This window comes from Scyliorhinus torazame, chromosome 2, assembly GCF_047496885.1.
Source record: "Scyliorhinus torazame isolate Kashiwa2021f chromosome 2, sScyTor2.1, whole genome shotgun sequence".
Taxonomy (NCBI): domain Eukaryota; kingdom Metazoa; phylum Chordata; class Chondrichthyes; order Carcharhiniformes; family Scyliorhinidae; genus Scyliorhinus; species Scyliorhinus torazame.
In genome coordinates, this window is record NC_092708.1 from 266,093,373 (window position 1) to 266,111,614 (window position 18,242).

Consider the following 18,242-nt stretch of genomic DNA (forward strand, 5'->3'; position numbering starts at 1 on the left):
ACCCGGGGCCAGGATCGAACCTGGGGCCTCAGCGTCGTAGGCAGCAGTGCTAATCACTGCACATGCTGCCCTAATCTTCCACAACTTAAGCTTCTGAGGAAGGTGTTGCTCCTGCGGCCAGCTCCGAGGAACAATTTTCCACAAAGAAACCGACAAAAATACACATAATAAACACTGGTGCACCCTTGGCACACGGGTCTTTTATTGCTGTTAGTTCTGTACAGAGGTGAAGTTAGAGCAATCAAACTGCTCCAGAGATCATTCTACAGTAGTGAATGATTCATGCAATTCTCATCCCTTCTCTCTGAAATGCATAGTTTAATGCAAGCTGCCTCATGCATCTAGAAAACATTTAGCACTGTAATTCCATAAAAAAATTCAAATAACAAATTTAGACAGATTATAAACCCAGCACAGCGCTGGCTTAATGAACAGAGATTTGAGGCATTGTGCTGCAACCGAAGGGCATGACCTGTTCCAACTTGAATCAGTCAGTACAGATAGTTAGCACTGGGAGGGGAGCATGTGAGACAACAGGTACCTAGCCCTACTCTGTGGCTGACGCCTCATTCAAGCAAATAAATCAAGGAACAGATTGCCTATTAATAAAGTTTCCTATTCAGATTTTAGAATTGATCAATTCAGTGTAAACCAACGTACGTTTGAAAGCACACAAGTCACAAATCTGGCCAGTGTACATATGGAACTGAAAAGGGAAGATGCTACTGCTAGGGAGGACATTTTAACTGATCACATCTAACACGCCCAGGACAGATACAGCAGAGGTTAGATGAAGAGTAAAGCTCCCTCTCAACTTCCCCAAATCACTCCCAGGCAGATCCTGTCATTAAGGATTGGATGAGAGAAAAGGGCTAGTCCATTCAACAGGGATAGATCTACTCCCTTGCAGCAATGCAGAGAAAGAGGGTTACACAAGAGTAGTCATGTGCCCAAATACCAAACCTGCAGGAGCCGAGTAAGCTGTGTAACTTGTCCTCCTACATGTTTCTGCTGATTCTTTATCATCTCACTCCTTCAAAGGCTACAAGGTCATGAGGAAGGGGTAAAAATATACCACAGCTTATACCTCAATGTGTTGGAAGACCCCACCAACAATTCTTGGAAATGGGGCAAACGAGAGACTAAACCCCACCATCCACAGCAGGGAAATGGAGTGAATACAGACCTCACTGAGGAAATCAGGCAAAACTCCACAACAGATGACCGATGCCTGACTTTTGTTTGCCAGTTTTCAATCTTGTCATAGGGTGTATATGAGTTAGCCCCTACCTGTGGAACATTTCCTATTTATAGAAACACACCTGATCTCATCTAACACTCCCAGGACAGATACAAGTTCAACTGTGACCGAGGCCTGATCATGGCTTCCCCGGAGATGCCAGTGGCCTGACTAGAGTTAAAATGGGGGGTGGGATGGGCGGAGAGAAAAACAAAATCAAAACACATCCTACCGCAAGCCAGCAGCAGAGTAAAAATTGTCCAGATTCTCTATGGAAACACCAGCCTTCCCTCTCCTGTCTCAGGCTCCTTACAGTCACTGTTCTCCCCGCTGTACAGCACATTGCCTCATTCTCTCCATGTCTTTACAGCAAATCAGCTTTGCCAGCTGAACGATAATGAAAGGATGATACATCTGCAGTATATTTTAATTCCTATTGCTCAGTGTCTGTTAATGCATAATTAAACATTGGACTGATTTCATTACAGACCTAGCTACTGTATATAATACATTTTTGAACATGCATAATTAAAAACTCAAGTCTCCTTTGCCCTGGATTATTGTGGTCAGTTCGAAGTTCTGCTGACACTCTCCAGTTGAATTCCTGCAGCTGGCACCCAAATTTGCACAGCAGCGAGCCCCAAACCTGATATATTGATGGATAGTAGACCCTCAGTAGCTCAGATGAATACCTGGCCCACTAAAAATGAGCGCTTGCAGTCCACGGAAAGTGTGCTGTGCTCAGATTTGAAATTCCTGTGATGGGCCTGTTTTGGGTATTGTCCTGTTCGCAGTTTCTTCTCCTGCCCACTTTCCAATGTGCACGGGTCCTGCAGTGCTGTTTCCGGCTTCCTCAAGGAGCTTAGATGGTGGCCACCAGAACTGTCCAAGCACTACCCCTCGATGTTAAAAGTATTGCTGGCTAGTCTAACCACAGCCAGGAACAGAGCAATTCCAGTGCCTCTAGTTTGAAGGTTTCTAACACTACAAGTCAGCTTGTTCCAGAATAACTAGGTTGAGGTCAGTTCGGTCATTTTTCAACCACTTCTCTCCAAGCCCCTCCTCCCTTACATTGGTACAGCATCACAAACACATGTACAACAGTTATTGCTACTAATGGCACATACTCTAAAATCATATGGCTTTATTTGCATTTTAATGTGACTACAATTTGTGCTAAGAGTTTCATTCGCAGGTGAAACCCAGGAGGTATTTAATAATCTTCCCCAAAGCTGAATTATTTTGCAAAGCGCTATCTACTTTAAAAAAAATGAACAGTGACAGTTATACTACAATCTGATCTCTGTGAGTCAGTCTCAACTAGCATGAGGGATGTTGCAAGACAGATTTTGAGTACCAAGAGATTGAGTATCAGCAAAAAACAAAAGCATCCCCGAAGGTCCCATGATGTTCACTGAATGGAAATAAACCCCAGTCCTTGCTGCAAAGGAATCACAGAACTACAGGATAAGTAAATCATGCCTATGACAGTCCGTCAACAGTGTACCTAGTTGGTGGCTCCTGTCCTGGTATTATAGAATTAGAATGCATCCCACCAATGACCAGTCCAGGCACTACTTTCAGATGGCGTTAAGTATAAAGAGTTGATCTGCTGCCTCATTAGGGCTGCATTAACACGGCAAGATCATTGTTAGGGCCCGAGGTCTCAGCTTCAGTCAATGCCAAACTTGTGTTAAGCAAGATGGGCACAAGTTTACTCTGAAGCAAAGATCCTCCATCATCCCGGGGAGTCTCACCAAGTCTAGAGTCAAGTTGTGTTTACACTGTAATTGCAGTCTCAATGAAGACAGAAACCATTCCACATTGACAGTACAGCTACAGCATAAATACAAGTACCACTGGGTGCTGTTATATAAACTCTACAGGCAGGTGGGTCTCACTGTCTTACATACAAGTACTAGATACAATCTGCACAACAGAGAATGATGTGGAGCTGAGGTTCCCCTCAACCACCAGCCCAATGTTCTATAAAGATGGTCCACTAGCTCAAAGGCTATGGATAATGGTTCTCAGAAACTGCTGGTAATTGTTCAGATGACCGTTATGATCTATTTAGTTCATGGAACACAAAGTTGGATGCTCGTCTGCTCCGGCTGTTGAGGCAGACCACATCAATAGGTTTTCTGAAGCTCTGTATAAAGAATCACTGCCTTCCCTCAAATCTAAGCTAGTGGCTGGCAATCCCAAGCATCAGGATTCACTGTGATCACTAAACTCAACAGAAGAGACAGGAGACCAAAAGCACAATAATGAGACTCTGGTTTCCATCCTGACATTCCTCAAGCCAGTTTGCTGGATAAACCTGAACCCTGGTTCGTTCATTCAGCTGCGCCCTGTTAAAAAAAATATTTTCGGTTAAACCGCTCATGGCAAGCTCCGCTAACCTCATGCACTGCCTCTAAGGTTTGGCACTACAGCTGCTACTGAAGCACTAAAGTGGCGTGGAACTATACATCTCCAAATGGAAGACATTGGTGATTTTGTTGTTCTGTTTTTCTTTTAAAAACTTGTCGTGACACATTTTTCACGTTATAGTATTGCACAGCCCAAACTTTTATCTAAATGAAAAATTCAAACTTAAAACAAAAATGCAACTTTGAAACTAAAAATTAGGGGGATAAAGATAGCACTCTATTCTACTGACAATGCACTATGTACAAACAGCCCAAAATTCTACTCCAGCCCAGTGCTTCTATTGCTAATCTAACAGGGCTTGGAAGCAACACATATCAAGCTCATTAGGGGCTGATATTGGTGAGAAAGACACTGGCTGAAGAGGCCACTGATTGTAATCTGATGTCTGTTGCTCTGCCCTCATATGTAAGAAACTTATCATGCTGTCTAAAAACTTTGGGGCAATTACATCATAATACTTAAAGAAAAAAAATTAGTCTCCATGTGATTGACAAAGCTTTTTTGCTGCTGTGGATCAGGGATTTGCATTATGTAACTGTGGCTGGGATCCAATGGGATCACCATGACCTAGGATGGAACAAGATGGTGCTCACTGCCCACAGCAGGAATCCTGAACTGCTCAATCTGGCAGCAGAAGCTGGAGCCTACAGCTTTCATTGTATTATGCTAAATATGTTTTTTGCTGCTGTTGCTTTGATCGTGGATGCAAGAAATCAATAGCAAAACTCCATGGAGAGGCATCCAATTCCCTCATGGATTCAGAAAACCTTCACTGGTATTCACCTGCCATCTTGGTCGGATTCAGAGGAAAATGAAAAAATAACCACTTCCCTCTGTTTCACACTCCCAAGGCCTGCCATAGGCCCCTTTGACAGCTGGCATAAAGAAAGCACCCATTGTTTACCTATTGTACATACCCTACCCAGCTGACCAGTACTCTTGTTCCCAGTGTTAACTTATCCTCAATGTTCACAGCATTGTGCTCGGCCTTTCATGGCTCAGATGACAGGCAATGTCCAAAAGACAAATCCATGGCCTAATGTCTTGGTGCACAATCTCCACAGTCAATTCAGAGACAATCCATAGAAAATTCTGCAGGCAGCTCAGTCACACCCGAAAGAGAACAAAATGGGCAAGAGTCACAGGGCAGCCCTGACAGTAACTGGCTGGTGGCTTCACTCTGGTTTTGCACTCTCACTCTGGTTTTGCCCTGCTTGAGTGCAGGTGTTTTTTTAGCTTAATCTCAGTGGGGGTCGCAGGCAGTTAATGGAGTGGAGGGTGGGTAATACCAACAGTAAGCTCAGTGCCGGGTCTGTTATGGGACTGCATAGGTTCATTCTCCTCCTGGCACATTCTTGAATACCCGGTGGTTCTGAATCCAGAGTAGCAATCAGACGCTAGATTAGCCGTTAGATCAAAAAGAAAGCGGAGTCATGATATAGAAGTCACCAAGTGAGCAAGACTGGCAACTAAATACAAGGGAAAGTTCAACTTCAGATGCAATGGAGTCTAATTCTGAGGTGAAAACAGAAGGCCATTAGACGCGCATTCATAAGCAGAGATGCAGAACAGCAATATCTGGGCGGGTAAGAATTTTTATGACGAAAAGCTCACACTGTTCGTCATTGGGAAAATTTAAGTTATTTTTAAAAGAGAATTCACAGAGATCAAATAGCCATGAAGTTAAACACATTCTTCCCCAGCAAGGGCCCCTTGATCATGATATCTAATCACAGGAGGCTCGACATGGCTGCCAGGTTCAAATTTGAACATATGCCATAACCTGGCTGGAATCTCCTTACACTAAACATAGACACTTCCTGCCTTTGGGTTAGTCACCAGATCTCTCAAGAGTCACAGTTCTGCGAACTTTAAGCAGCAATGTGGCATTGTGTTTGAACAGTAACTCAGAATGGCAGAGGGTGGGGGGGCAGGTGGAAATGATAGTTGATGGGGCAGGTAGATGGATGTTGCAGGTCTTATGAGGTGCAGTTCAGAGGTCAGTGTTCAGCATCACATCGCCATTCCCCATCGAGATAGTAAATAACAAAGCTATAACCCAGAATGGCCAGTCATTAATGCAGCTCATCTCAAATCCTGCTGCTTGTGATGAGGAAGGATTCTTGCTGTGATAGCTTCCCAGTAGAATTGTGCCAGAATTCCATTCCGCTCTCGGTCGTGGCATCAAGGAACCAACCTGGAGTTACAAAAACAAAGCAATCAGCATAAACGGATAACATGTCTTTTCAGGTGAATTGATGATCAGGACAAAAAGGAAAAATTCACGGCCCAGTTGGGATGGGACGAGGCAGGGGGGGAGAAGAAGGTGTCCGGGAGACAGGGGGGAGGAGGTAGGCGAGAGAGGGAGGGGAGATAGGGAGGGGGAGGGGCAGGGGGGAGGGAGGGACATGGGCTGACGGAGGGGGGAAGGTGGAGGGGGAAGGCGGCGGGGGGGGGGGGGGGCGAGCAGGAGGCGGGGGGGGCGGGCGAGCAGACGGCGGGGGGGCGGGCGAGCAGACGGCGGGCGAGCAGAAGGCGGGGGGGCGGGCGAGCAGACGGCGGGCGAGCAGACGGCGGGGGGGGCGGGCGAGCAGACGGCGGGGGGGGGCGGGCGAGCAGACGGCGGGGGGGGGGCGGGCGAGCAGACGGCGGGGGGGGGCGGGCGAGCAGACGGCGGGGGGGGGGCGGGCGAGCAAACGGCAGGGGGGGGGGGCGGGCGAGCAGACGGCGGGGGGGGGGCGGGCGAGCAGACGGCGGGGGGGGCGGGCGAGCAGACGGCGGGGGGGGCGGGCGAGCAGACGGCGGGGGGGCGGGCGAGCAGACGGCGGGGGGGCGGGCGAGCAGACGGCGGGGGGGGCGGGCGAGCAGACGGCGGGGGGGGCGGGCGAGCAGACGGCGGGGGGGCGGGCGAGCAGACGGCGGGGGGGGCGGGCGAGCAGACGGCGGGGGGGGGCGGGCGAGCAGTCGGCGGGGGGGGCGGGCGAGCAGACGGCGGGGGGGGCGGGCGAGCAGACGGCGGGGGGGCGGGCGAGCAGACGGCGGGGGGGCGGGCGAGCAGACGGCGGGGGGGCGGGCGAGCAGACGGCGGGGGGGCGGGCGAGCAGACGGCGGGGGGGCGGGCGAGCAGACGGCGGGGGGGCGGGCGAGCAGACGGCGGGGGGCGGGCGAGCAGACGGCGGGGGGGCGGGCGAGCAGACGGCGGGCGGGCGGGCGAGCAGACGGCGGGGGGGCGGGCGAGCAGACGGCGGGGGGGCGGGCGAGCAGACGGCGGGGGGGCGGGCGAGCAGACGGCGGGGGGGCGGGCGAGCAGACGGCGGGGGGGCGGGCGAGCAGACGGCGGGGGGGCGGGCGAGCAGACGGCGGGGGGGCGGGCGAGCAGACGGCGGGGGGGCGGGCGAGCAGACGGCGGGGGGGGCGGGCGAGCAGACGGCGGGGGGGCGGGCGAGCAGACGGCGGGGGGGCGGGCGAGCAGACGGCGGGGGGCGGGCGAGCAGACGGCGGGGGGGCGGGCGAGCAGAGGGCGGGGGGGCGGGCGAGCAGAGGGCGGGGGGCGGGCGAGCAGAGGGCGGGGGGGCGGGCGAGCAGAGGGCGGGGGGGCGGGCGAGCAGAGGGCGGGGGGGCGGGCGAGCAGAGGGCGGGGGGGCGGGCGAGCAGAGGGCGGGGGGGCGGGCGAGCAGAGGGCGGGGGGGGCGGGCGAGCAGAGGGCGGGGGGGCGGGGCGAGCAGAGGGCGGGCGAGCAGGGGGCGGGGGGGCGGGCGAGCAGGGGGCGGGGGGCGGGCGAGCAGGGGGCGGGGGAGCAGGGGGCGGGGGGGCGGGCGAGCAGGGGGCGGGCGAGCAGGGGGCGGGCGAGCAGGGGGCGGGCGAGCAGGGGGCGGGCGAGCAGGGGGCGGGCGAGCAGGGGGCGGGCGAGCAGGGGGCGGGCGAGCAGGGGGCGGGCGGCGAGCAGGGGGGCGGGCGAGCAGGGGGCGGGGGGAGCAGTGGGCGGGGGCGGGCGAGCAGAGGGCGGGGCGGGCGAGCAGAGGGCGGGGGCGGGCGAGCAGAGGGCGGGGGCGGGCGAGCAGAGGGCGGGGCGGGGCGAGCAGAGGGCGGGGGCGGGCGAGCAGAGGCGGGGGCGGGCGAGCAGAGGGCGGGGGCGGGCGAGCAGAGGGCGGGGGCGGGCGAGCAGAGGGCGGGGGCGGGCGAGCAGAGGGCGGGGGCGGGCGAGCAGAGGGCGGGGGCGGGCGAGCAGAGGGCGGGGGCGGGCGAGCAGAGGGCGGGGGGCGGGCGAGCAGAGGGCGGGGGCGGGCGAGCAGAGGGCGGGGGCGGGCGAGCAGAGGGCGGGGGGCGGGCGAGCAGAGGGCGGGGGCGGGCGAGCAGAGGGCGGGGGCGGGCGAGCAGAGGCGGGCGAGCAGAGGGCGGGGGCGGGCGAGCAGAGGGCGGGGGCGGGCGAGCAGAGGGCGGGGGCGGGCGAGCAGAGGGCGGGGGCGGGCGAGCAGAGGGCGGGCGAGCAGAGGGCGGGCGAGCAGAGGGCGGGCGAGCAGAGGGCGGGCGAGCAGAGGGCGGGCGAGCAGAGGGCGGGCGAGCAGAGGGCGGGCGAGCAGAGGGCGGGCGAGCAGAGGGCGGGCGAGCAGAGGGCGGGCGAGCAGAGGCGGGCGAGCAGAGGGCGGGCGAGCAGAGGGCGGGCGAGCAGAGGGCGGGCGAGCAGGGGGCGGGCGAGCAGGGGGCGGGCGAGCAGAGGGCGGGGGCGGGCGAGCAGAGGGCGGGGGCGGGCGAGCAGAGGGCGGGGGCGGGCGAGCAGAGGGCGGGGGCGGGCGAGCAGAGGGCGGGGCGGGCGAGCAGAGGGCGGGGGCGGGCGAGCAGAGGGCGGGGGCGGGCGAGCAGAGGGCGGGGGCGGGCGAGCAGAGGGCGGGGGCGGGCGAGCAGAGGGCGGGGGGCGGGCGAGCAGAGGGCGGGGGCGGGCGAGCAGAGGGCGGGGGCGGGCGAGCAGAGGGCGGGGGCGGGCGAGCAGAGGGCGGGGGCGGGCGAGCAGAGGGCGGGGGCGGGCGAGCAGAGGGCGGGGGCGGGCGAGCAGAGGGCGGGGGCGGGCGAGCAGAGGGCGGGGGCGGGCGAGCAGAGGGCGGGGGCGGGCGAGCAGAGGGCGGGGGCGGGCGAGCAGAGGGCGGGGGCGGGCGAGCAGAGGGCGGGGGCGGGCGAGCAGAGGGCGGGGGCGGGCGAGCAGAGGGCGGGGGCGGGCGAGCAGAGGGCGGGGGCGGGCGAGCAGAGGGCGGGGGCGGGCGAGCAGAGGGCGGGGGCGGGCGAGCAGAGGGCGGGGGCGGGCGAGCAGAGGGCGGGGCAGGGCGCGGGCGAGCAGAGGGCGGGGGCGGGCGAGCAGAGGCGGGGGCGGGCGAGCAGAGGGCGGGGGCGGGCGAGCAGAGGGCGGGGGCGGGCGAGCAGAGGGCGGGGCGGGCGAGCAGAGGGCGGGCGAGCAGAGGGCGGGGGCGGGCGAGCAGAGGGCGGGCGAGCAGAGGGCGGGGGCGGGCGAGCAGAGGGCGGGCGAGCAGAGGGCGGGGGCGGGCGAGCAGAGGGCGGGGGCGGGCGAGCAGAGGGCGGGGGCGGGCGAGCAGAGGGCGGGGGCGGGCGAGCAGAGGGCGGGGGCGGGCGAGCAGAGGGCGGGGGCGGGCGAGCAGAGGGCGGGGCGGGCGTGCAGAGGGCGGGGGCGGGCGAGCAGAGGGCGGGGGCGGGCGAGCAGAGGGCGGGCGAGCAGAGGCGGGGCGGGCGAGCAGAGGGCGGGGCGGGCGAGCAGAGGGCGGGGGCGGGCGAGCAGAGGGCGGGGGCGGGCGAGCAGAGGCCGGGGGGCGGGCGAGCAGAGGGCGGGGGCGGGCGAGCAGAGGGCGGGGGCGGGCGAGCAGAGGGCGGGGGCGGGCGAGCAGAGGGCGGGGGCGGGCGAGCAGAGGCGGGCGAGCAGAGGGCGGGGGCGGGCGAGCAGAGGGCGGGGGCGGGCGAGCAGAGGGCGAGGGCGGGCGAGCAGAGGGCGGGGGCGGGCGAGCAGAGGGCGGGGGCGGGCGAGCAGAGGGCGGGGGCGGGCGAGCAGAGGGCGGGGCAGGCGAGAGGGCGGGCGAGCAGAGGGCGGGGGCGGGCGAGCAGAGGGCGGGGGCGGGCGAGCAGAGGGCGGGGGCGGGCGAGCAGAGGGCGGGGGCGGGCGAGCAGAGGGCGGGGGCGGGCGAGCAGAGGGCGGGGGCGGGCGAGCAGAGGGCGGGGGGCGGGCGAGCAGAGGGCGGGGGCGGGCGAGCAGAGGGCGGGGGCGGGCGAGCAGAGGGCGGGGGCGGGCGAGCAGAGGGCGGGGGCGGGCGAGCAGAGGGCGGGGGCGGGCGAGCAGAGGGCGGGGGCGGGCGAGCAGAGGGGGCGGGCGAGCAGGGGCGGGCGAGCAGAGGGCGGGGGCGGGCGAGCAGAGGGCGGGCGAGCAGAGGGCGGGGGCGGGCGAGCAGAGGGCGGGGGCGGGCGAGCAGAGGGCGGGGGCGGGCGAGCAGAGGGCGGGGGCGGGCGAGCAGAGGGCGGGGGCGGGCGAGCAGAGGGCGGGGGCGGGCGAGCAGAGGGCGGGGCGGGCGAGCAGAGGGCGGGGGCGGGCGAGCAGAGGGCGGGGGCGGGCGAGCAGAGGGCGGGGGCGGGCGAGCAGGGGGCGGGCGAGCAGGGGCGGGCGAGCAGGGGCGGGCGAGCAGGGGGCGGGCGAGCAGGGGGCGGGCGAGCAGGGGGCGGGCGAGCAGGGGGCGGGCGAGCAGGGGGCGGGCGAGCAGGGGGCGGGCGAGCAGGGGGCGGGCGAGCAGGGGGCGGGCGAGCAGGGGGCGGGCGAGCAGGGGGCGGGCGAGCAGGGGCGGCGAGCAGGGGCGGGCGAGCAGGGGGCGGGCGAGCAGGGGGCGGGCTAGCAGGGGGCGGGCGAGCAGGGGGCGGGCGAGCAGGGGCGGGCGAGCAGGGGGCGGGCGAGCAGAGGGCGGGCGAGCAGAGGGCGGGGGCGGGCGAGCAGAGGGCGGGGGCGGGCGAGCAGAGGGCGGGGGCGGGCGAGCAGAGGGCGGGGGCGGGCGAGCAGAGGGCGGGGGCGGGCGAGCAGAGGGCGGGGGCGGGCGAGCAGAGGGCGGGGGCGGGCGAGCAGAGGGCGGGGGCGGGCGAGCAGAGGGCGGGGGCGGGCGAGCAGAGGGCGGGGGCGGGCGAGCAGAGGGCGGGGGCGGGCGAGCAGAGGCGGGGGCGGGCGAGCAGAGGGCGGGGGCGGGCGAGCAGAGGGCGGGCGAGCAGAGGGCGGGGGCGGCGAGCAGAGGGCGGGGCGGGCGAGCAGAGGCGGGCGAGCAGAGGGCGGGCGAGCAGAGGGCGGGGGCGGGCGAGCAGAGGGCGGGGCGGGCGAGCAGAGGGCGGGGGCGGGCGAGCAGAGGCGGGGGCGGGCGAGCAGAGGGCGGGGGCGGGCGAGCAGAGGGCGGGGCGGGGCGAGCAGAGGGCGGGGGCGGGCGAGCAGAGGGCGGGGGCGGGCGAGCAGAGGGCGGGGGCGGGCGAGCAGAGGGCGGGGGCGGGCGAGCAGAGGGCGGGGGCGGGCGAGCAGAGGGCGGGGGCGGGCGAGCAGAGGGCGGGGCGGGCGAGCAGAGGGCGGGGGCGGGCGAGCAGAGGGCGGGGGCGGGCGAGCAGAGGGCGGGGGCGGGCGAGCAGAGGGCGGGGGCGGGCGAGCAGAGGGCGGGGGCGGGCGAGCAGAGGGCGGGGGGCGGGCGAGCAGAGGGCGGGGGCGGGCGAGCAGAGGGCGGGGCGGGCGAGCAGAGGGCGGGGGCGGGCGAGCAGAGGGCGGGGGCGGGCGAGCAGAGGGCGGGGCGGGCGAGCAGAGGGCGGGGGCGGGCGAGCGGAGGCGGGCGAGCGGAGGCGGGCGAGCAGAGGCGGGCGAGCAGAGGGCGGGGGCGGGCGAGCAGAGGCGGGGGCGGGGCGAGCAGAGGGCGGGGGCGGGCGAGCAGAGGGCGGGGGCGGGGCGAGCAGAGGGAGGCGAGCAGAGGGCGGGGGCGGGCGAGCAGAGGGCGGGGGCGGGCGAGCAGAGGGCGGGGGCGGGCGAGCAGAGGGCGGGGGCGGGCGAGCAGAGGGCGGGGGCGGGCGAGCAGAGGGCGGGGGCGGGCGAGCAGAGGCGGGGGCGGGGAGGGGGGGCGGGGGAGAGTGAGGGTGGGGGTGCGGGAGGTGGTGGGGGAGTTGCGGGTGTGATGGGGGGGCTGGGGGATCAGTGGGGGGGGGCTGGGGAGTGGAGGGGGGGAGGGGGTGGGAGGTGGAGGAGGGGGAGTGGAGAGGGGGAGGTGGGGAGAGGAGAGAGGGGGGTGGGGAGAGAGGAGAGGGAGGGGGGGGGGGAGAGAGGAGGTGGGGGAGTGGAGAGGTGGGGGGTGGGGAGTGGAGGGTGGGGGGGTGGGGGGAGTGGAGAGGGTGGGGGGGGTGGGAGAGGGTGGGGGGGTGGGGGAGTGGAGAGGGTGGGGGGGTGGGGAGTGGAGAGGGTGGGGGGTGGGGGAGTGGAGAGGGTGGGGGGAGTGGGGGAGTGGAGAGTGGAGGAGGGGGGTGGGGGAGTGGAGAGGGGGGGGGTGGGGGAGTGGAGGGGGGGGTGGGGAGAGAGGGGGGGGGGGGGGGAGTGGAGAGGGGGGGGGGGGAGTGAGGGGGGGTGGGGAGTGAGGGGGGGGTGGGGAGTGGAGGGGGGGGGTGGGGGAGTGGAGGGGGGGGAGTGAGGGGGGGGTGGGAGAGAGGGGGGGGGTGGGGAGGAGAGGGGGGGGTGGGGGAGTGGAGAGGGGGGGGGTGGGGGAGTGGAGAGGGGGGGGGGGGGGAGTGGAGAGGGGGGGGGGTGGGGGAGTGGGGGGGGGGGTGGGGGGGGGGAGTGGAGAGGGGGGGGGTGGGGGAGTGGAGAGGGGGGGGGAGTGGAGAGGGGGGGGGTGGGGGAGTGGAGAGGGGGGGGTGGGGGAGTGGAGAGGGGGGGGGGGGAGTGGAGAGGGGGGGTGGGGAGGGAGGGGGGTGGGGGAGAGGAGGGGGGGGGAGTGGAGAGGGGGGGGGAGTGGAGAGGGGGGGGGGGGGAGTGGAGAGGGGGGGGTGGGGAGTGGAGAGGGGGGGGGGGGGAGTGGAGAGGGGGGGGTGGGGGGAGTGGAGAGGGGGGGTGGGGGGGAGTGGAGAGGGGGGGGTGGGGGGAGTGGAGAGGGGGGGGGTGGGGGAGTGGAGAGGGGGGGGGTGGGGGAGTGGAGAGGGGGGGGGTGGGGGAGTGGAGAGGGGGGGGGGTGGGGGAGTGGAGAGGGGGGGGGTGGGGGGAGTGAGAGGGTGGGGTGGGGGAGTGGAGAGGGGGGGGTGGGGGAGTGGAGAGGGGGGGGGGTGGGGGAGTGGAGAGGGGGGGGTGGGGGGAGTGGAGGGGGGGGGGTGGGGGGGGGAGTGAGAGGGGGGGGGGGGAGTGAGAGGGGGGGGTGGGGGAGTGGAGAGGGGGGGGTGGGGGAGTGGAGAGGGGGGGGGAGTGGGGGGGAGTGGAGAGAGAGGGGGGGTGGGGGAGTGGAGAGGGGGGGGGTGGGGGGAGTGGAGAGGGGGGGGGTGGGGGAGTGGAGAGGGGGGGGGTGGGGGGAGTGGAGAGGGGGGGGGTGGGGGAGTGGAGAGGGGGGGGGGTGGGGGAGTGGAGAGGGGGGGGTGGGGGAGTGGAGAGGGGGGGGGAGTGGAGAGGGGGGGGGTGGGGAGTGGAGAGGGGGGGGGTGGGGGAGTGGAGAGGGGGGGGTGGGGGAGTGGAGAGGGGGGGGGGGTGGGGGAGTGGAGAGGGGGGGGGGTGGGGGAGTGGAGAGGGGGGGTGGGGAGTGGAGAGGGGGGGTGGGAGTGGAGAGGGGGGGGTGGGGGAGTGGAGAGGGGGGGGTGGGGGAGTGGAGAGGGGGGGGTGGGGGAGTGGAGAGGGGGGGGGGGGGAGTGGAGAGGGGGGGGGTGGGGAGTGGAGAGGGGGGGGGTGGGGGAGTGGAGAGGGGGGGGGTGGGGGAGTGGGGGGGGGGGGGAGTGGAGAGGGGGGGGGGGTGGGGGAGTGGAGAGGGGGGGGGTGGGGGAGTGGAGAGGGGGGGGGTGGGGGAGTGGAGAGGGGGGGGTGGGGTGGGGGGGGGGTGGAGGGAGAGGGGGGGGGTGGGGGGAGTGGAGAGGGGGGGGGTGGGGGAGTGGAGGGGGGGGGTGGGGAGTGGAGGGGGGGGGTGGGGGAGTGGAGAGGGGGGGGGTGGGGGAGTGGAGAGGGGGGGGTGGGGGAGTGGAGAGGGGGGGTGGGGAGTGGAGAGGGGGGGGTGGGGGAGTGGAGAGGGGGGGGTGGGGAGTGGAGGGGGGGGGGGGAGTGGAGAGGGGGGGGGGAGTGGAGAGGGGGGGGGTGGGGGAGTGGAGAGGGGGGGGGGTGGGGGAGTGGAGAGGGGGGGGGGTGGGGAGTGGAGAGGGGGGGGGGGTGGGGGAGTGGAGAGGGGGGGGGTGGGGGAGTGGAGAGGGGGGGGGTGGGGGAGTGGAGAGGGGGGGGGTGGGGGAGTGGAGGGGGGGGGGGTGGGGGAGTGGAGAGGGGGGGGGTGGGGGAGTGGAGAGGGGGGGGGGTGGGGGAGTGGAGAGGGGGGGGGTGGGGGAGTGGAGAGGGGGGGGTGGGGGAGTGGAGAGGGGGGGGGGGTGGGGGAGTGGAGAGGGGGGGGGTGGGGGAGTGGAGAGGGGGGGGGTGGGGGAGTGGAGAGGGGGGGGTGGGGGAGTGGAGAGGGGGGGGTGGGGGAGTGGAGAGGGGGGGGGGGGAGTGGAGGGGGGGTGGGGGAGTGGAGAGGGGGGGGGTGGGGGAGTGGAGAGGGGGGGGGTGGGGGAGTGGAGAGGGGGGGGGGGTGGGGGAGTGGAGAGGGGGGGGGGTGGGGGGGGGAGTGGGAGGGGGGGTGGGGAGTGGAGAGGGGGGGGGGAGTGGAGAGGGGGGGGGTGGGGGAGTGGAGAGGGGGGGGTGGGGGAGTGGAGAGGGGGGGGGTGGGGGAGTGGAGAGGGGGGGGGTGGGGGAGTGGAGAGGGGGGGGGTGGGGGAGTGGAGAGGGGGGGGGTGGGGGAGTGGAGAGGGGGGGGGTGGGGGAGGGGGGGGGGGGTGGGGAGTGGAGAGGGGGGGGTGGGGGAGTGGAGAGGGGGGGGGTGGGGGAGTGGAGAGGGGGGGGTGGGGGAGTGGAGGGGGGGGGGTGGGGGAGTGGAGGGGGGGGGGGTGGGGGGAGTGGAGAGGGGGGGGTGGGGGAGTGGAGAGGGGGGGGTGGGGGAGTGGAGAGGGGGGGGGGTGGGGGAGTGGAGAGGGGGGGGTGGGGGAGTGGAGAGGGGGGGGTGGGGGAGGTGGAGAGGGGGGGGTGGGGGAGTGGAGAGGGGGGGGGGGGAGTGGAGAGGGGGGGGGGTGGGGGAGTGGAGAGGGGGGGGTGGGGGAGTGGAGAGGGGGGGGGGTGGGGAGTGGAGAGGGGGGGGGTGGGGGAGTGGAGAGGGGGGGGGGGTGGGGGAGTGGAGAGGGGGGGGGTGGGGGAGGGGAGGGGTGGGGAGAGGGGGGGGTGGGGGAGTGGAGAGGGGGGGGGGTGGGGGAGTGGAGAGGGGGGGGTGGGGGGAGTGGAGAGGGGGGGGTGGGGGAGTGGAGAGGGGGGGGTGGGGGAGTGGAGAGGGGGGGGGGTGGGGGAGTGGAGAGGGGGGGGGGGTGGGGGAGTGGAGAGGGGGGGGGGTGGGGGAGTGGAGAGGGGGGGGGTGGGGGAGTGGAGAGGGGGGGGTGGGGGAGTGGAGAGGGGGGGGGTGGGGGAGTGGAGAGGGGGGGGGTGGGGGAGTGGAGAGGGGGGGGGTGGGGGAGTGGAGAGGGGGGGGTGGGGGAGTGGAGAGGGGGGGGGTGGGGAGTGGGGAGGGGGTGGGGGAGTGGAGTGGGGGGGGGTGGGGGAGTGGAGAGGGGGGGGTGGGGGAGTGGAGAGGGGGGGGGTGGGGGAGTGGAGAGGGGGGGGGTGGGGGAGTGGAGAGGGGGGGGGGGGGAGTGGAGGGGGGGGGGGAGTGGAGAGGGGGGGGTGGGGGAGTGGAGAGGGGGGGGGTGGGGGAGTGGAGAGGGGGGGGGTGGGGGAGTGGAGAGGGGGGGGTGGGGAGTGGAGAGGGGGGGGTGGGGGAGTGGAGAGGGGGGGTGGGGGAGTGGAGAGGGGGGGGTGGGGGAGTGGAGAGGGGGGGGGGTGGGGGAGTGGAGAGGGGGGGGTGGGGGAGTGGGGGGGGGGGGTGGGGAGGGGGGGGGGTGGGGGAGTGGAGAGGGGGGGGGTGGGGGAGTGGAGAGGGGGGGTGGGGGAGTGGAGAGGGGGGGGTGGGGGAGTGGAGAGGGGGGGGGTGGGGGAGTGGAGAGGGGGGGGGTGGGGGAGTGGAGAGGGGGGGGTGGGGAGTGAGAGGGGGGTGGGGAGTGGAGAGGGGGGGGTGGGGAGTGGAGAGGGGGGGGTGGGGGAGTGGAGAGGGGGGGGTGGGGGAGTGGAGAGGGGGGGGGGTGGGGGAGTGGAGAGGGGGGGTGGGGGAGTGGAGAGGGGGGGGGTGGGGGAGTGGAGAGGGGGGGGTGGGGAGTGGAGAGGGGGGGTGGGGAGTGGAGAGGGGGGGGTGGGGGAGTGGAGAGGGGGGGGGTGGGGGAGTGGAGAGGGGGGGTGGGGGAGTGGAGAGGGGGGGGTGGGGGAGTGGAGAGGGGGGGGTGGGGGGAGTGGAGAGGGGGGGGGTGGGGGAGTGGAGAGGGGGGGGTGGGGGAGTGGAGAGGGGGGGTGGGGAGTGGAGAGGGGGGGGTGGGGGGGAGTGGAGAGGGGGGGGTGGGGAGAGGAGAGGGGGGGTGGGGGAGTGGAGAGGGGGGGTGGGGAGTGGAGAGGGGGGGGTGGGGAGTGGAGGGGGTGGGGAGGGGGGGGGGGGAGTGGAGAGGGGGGGGTGGGGGAGTGGAGAGGGGGGGTGGGGAGTGGAGAGGGGGGGGGGGGTGGTGGGGGGGGGTGGGGGAGTGGAGAGGGGGGGGGAGTGGGGGGGAGTGGAGAGGGGGGGGGTGGGGGAGTGGAGAGGGGGGGGTGGGGGAGTGGAGGGGTGGGGGAGTGGAGGGGGGGGGGAGTGGAGAGGGGGGGTGGGGGAGTGGAGAGGGGGGGGTGGGGGAGTGGAGAGGGGGGGGGTGGGGAGTGGAGAGGGGGGGGTGGGGGAGTGGAGAGGGGGGGGTGGGGAGTGGAGAGGGGGGGGTGGGGGAGTGGAGAGGGGGGGGGTGGGGGAGTGGAGAGGGGGGGGTGGGGAGTGGAGAGGGGGGGGTGGGGGAGTGGAGAGGGGGGGTGGGGGAGTGGAGGGGGGGGGGGTGTGGAGGGGGGGGGGGGGGGAGTGGAGAGGGGGGGGTGGGGGAGTGGAGAGGGGGGGGTGGGGGAGTGGAGAGGGGGGGGTGGGGGAGTGGAGGGGGGGGGGGGGAGGGGGGGGGGGGGAGAGGGGGGGGGTGGGGGAGTGGAGAGGGGGGGGTGGGGGAGTGGAGAGGGGGGGGGTGGGGGAGTGGAGAGGGGGGGGTGGGGGAGTGGAGAGGGGGGGGTGGGGGAGTGGAGAGGGGGGGGTGGGGGAGTGGAGAGGGGGGGGTGGGGGAGTGGAGAGGGGGGGGTGGGGGAGTGGAGAGGGGGGGTGGGGGAGTGGAGAGGGGGGGGTGGGGAGTGGAGAGGGGGGGGTGGGGGAGTGGAGAGGGGGGGGGGTGGGGGAGTGGAGAGGGGGGGGGTGGGGGAGTGGAGAGGGGGGGGTGGGGGAGTGGAGAGGGGGGGGGTGGGGGAGTGGAGAGGGGGGGGGTGGGGGAGTGGAGAGGGGGGGGTGGGGGAGTGGAGAGGGGGGGGTGGGGGAGTGGAGAGGGGGGGGGTGGGGGAGTGGAGAGGGGGGGGTGGGGGAGTGGAGAGGGGGGGGTGGGGGAGTGGAGAGGGGGGGGTGGGGGAGTGGAGAGGGGGGGGTGGGGGAGTGGAGAGGGGGGGGTGGGGGGAGTGGAGAGGGGGGGGTGGGGGAGTGGAGAGGGGGGGGTGGGGGAGTGGAGAGGGGGGGGTGGGGGAGTGGAGAGGGGGGGGTGGGGGAGTGGAGAGGGGGGGGTGGGGGAGTGGAGAGGGGGGGGGGTGGGGGAGTGGAGAGGGGGGGGTGGGGGAGTGGAGAGGGGGGGGTGGGGGAGTGGAGAGGGGGGGGTGGGGGAGTGGAGAGGGGGGGGTGGGGGAGTGGAGAGGGGGGGGTGGGGGAGTGGAGAGGGGGGGGTGGGGGGGAGTGGAGAGGGGGGGGTGGGGGAGTGGAGAGGGGGGGGGTGGGGGAGTGGGAGAGGGGGGGGGTGGGGGAGTGGAGAGGGGGGGGTGGGGGAGTGGAGAGGGGGGGGTGGGGGAGTGGAGAGGGGGGGGTGGGGGAGTGGAGAGGGGGGGTGGGGGAGTGGGGGGGGGTGGGGGAGTGGAGAGGGGGGGTGGGGGAGTGGGAGGGGGGGGTGGGGAGTGGAGAGGGGGGGGTGGGGGAGTGGAGAGGGGGGGGGTGGGGGTGAGGGGGGTGGAGAGGGGGGGGGTGGGGGAGTGGAGGGGGGGTGGGGAGTGGGGGGGTGGGGAGTGGAGAGGGGGGGGGTGGGGGAGTGGAGAGGGGGGGGTGGGGGAGTGGAGAGGGGGGGGTGGGGTGTGTGGAGA

At 69.2% G+C, this 18,242-nt stretch overlaps 1 long non-coding RNA gene across 1 annotated transcript in view; it reads right to left on the reverse strand.

Moving 5' to 3' along the window:
* Positions 1 to 168: 168 nt before the first annotated feature.
* The window catches only part of LOC140398288 (uncharacterized), an 18,314-nt gene continuing 240 nt past the window's right edge, over positions 169 to 18,242 (reverse strand). The window contains exon 2 of the long non-coding RNA XR_011937452.1: positions 169 to 5,873. This is a non-coding gene — a long non-coding RNA (uncharacterized lncRNA). The remainder of the gene's footprint in view (positions 5,874 to 18,242) is intronic.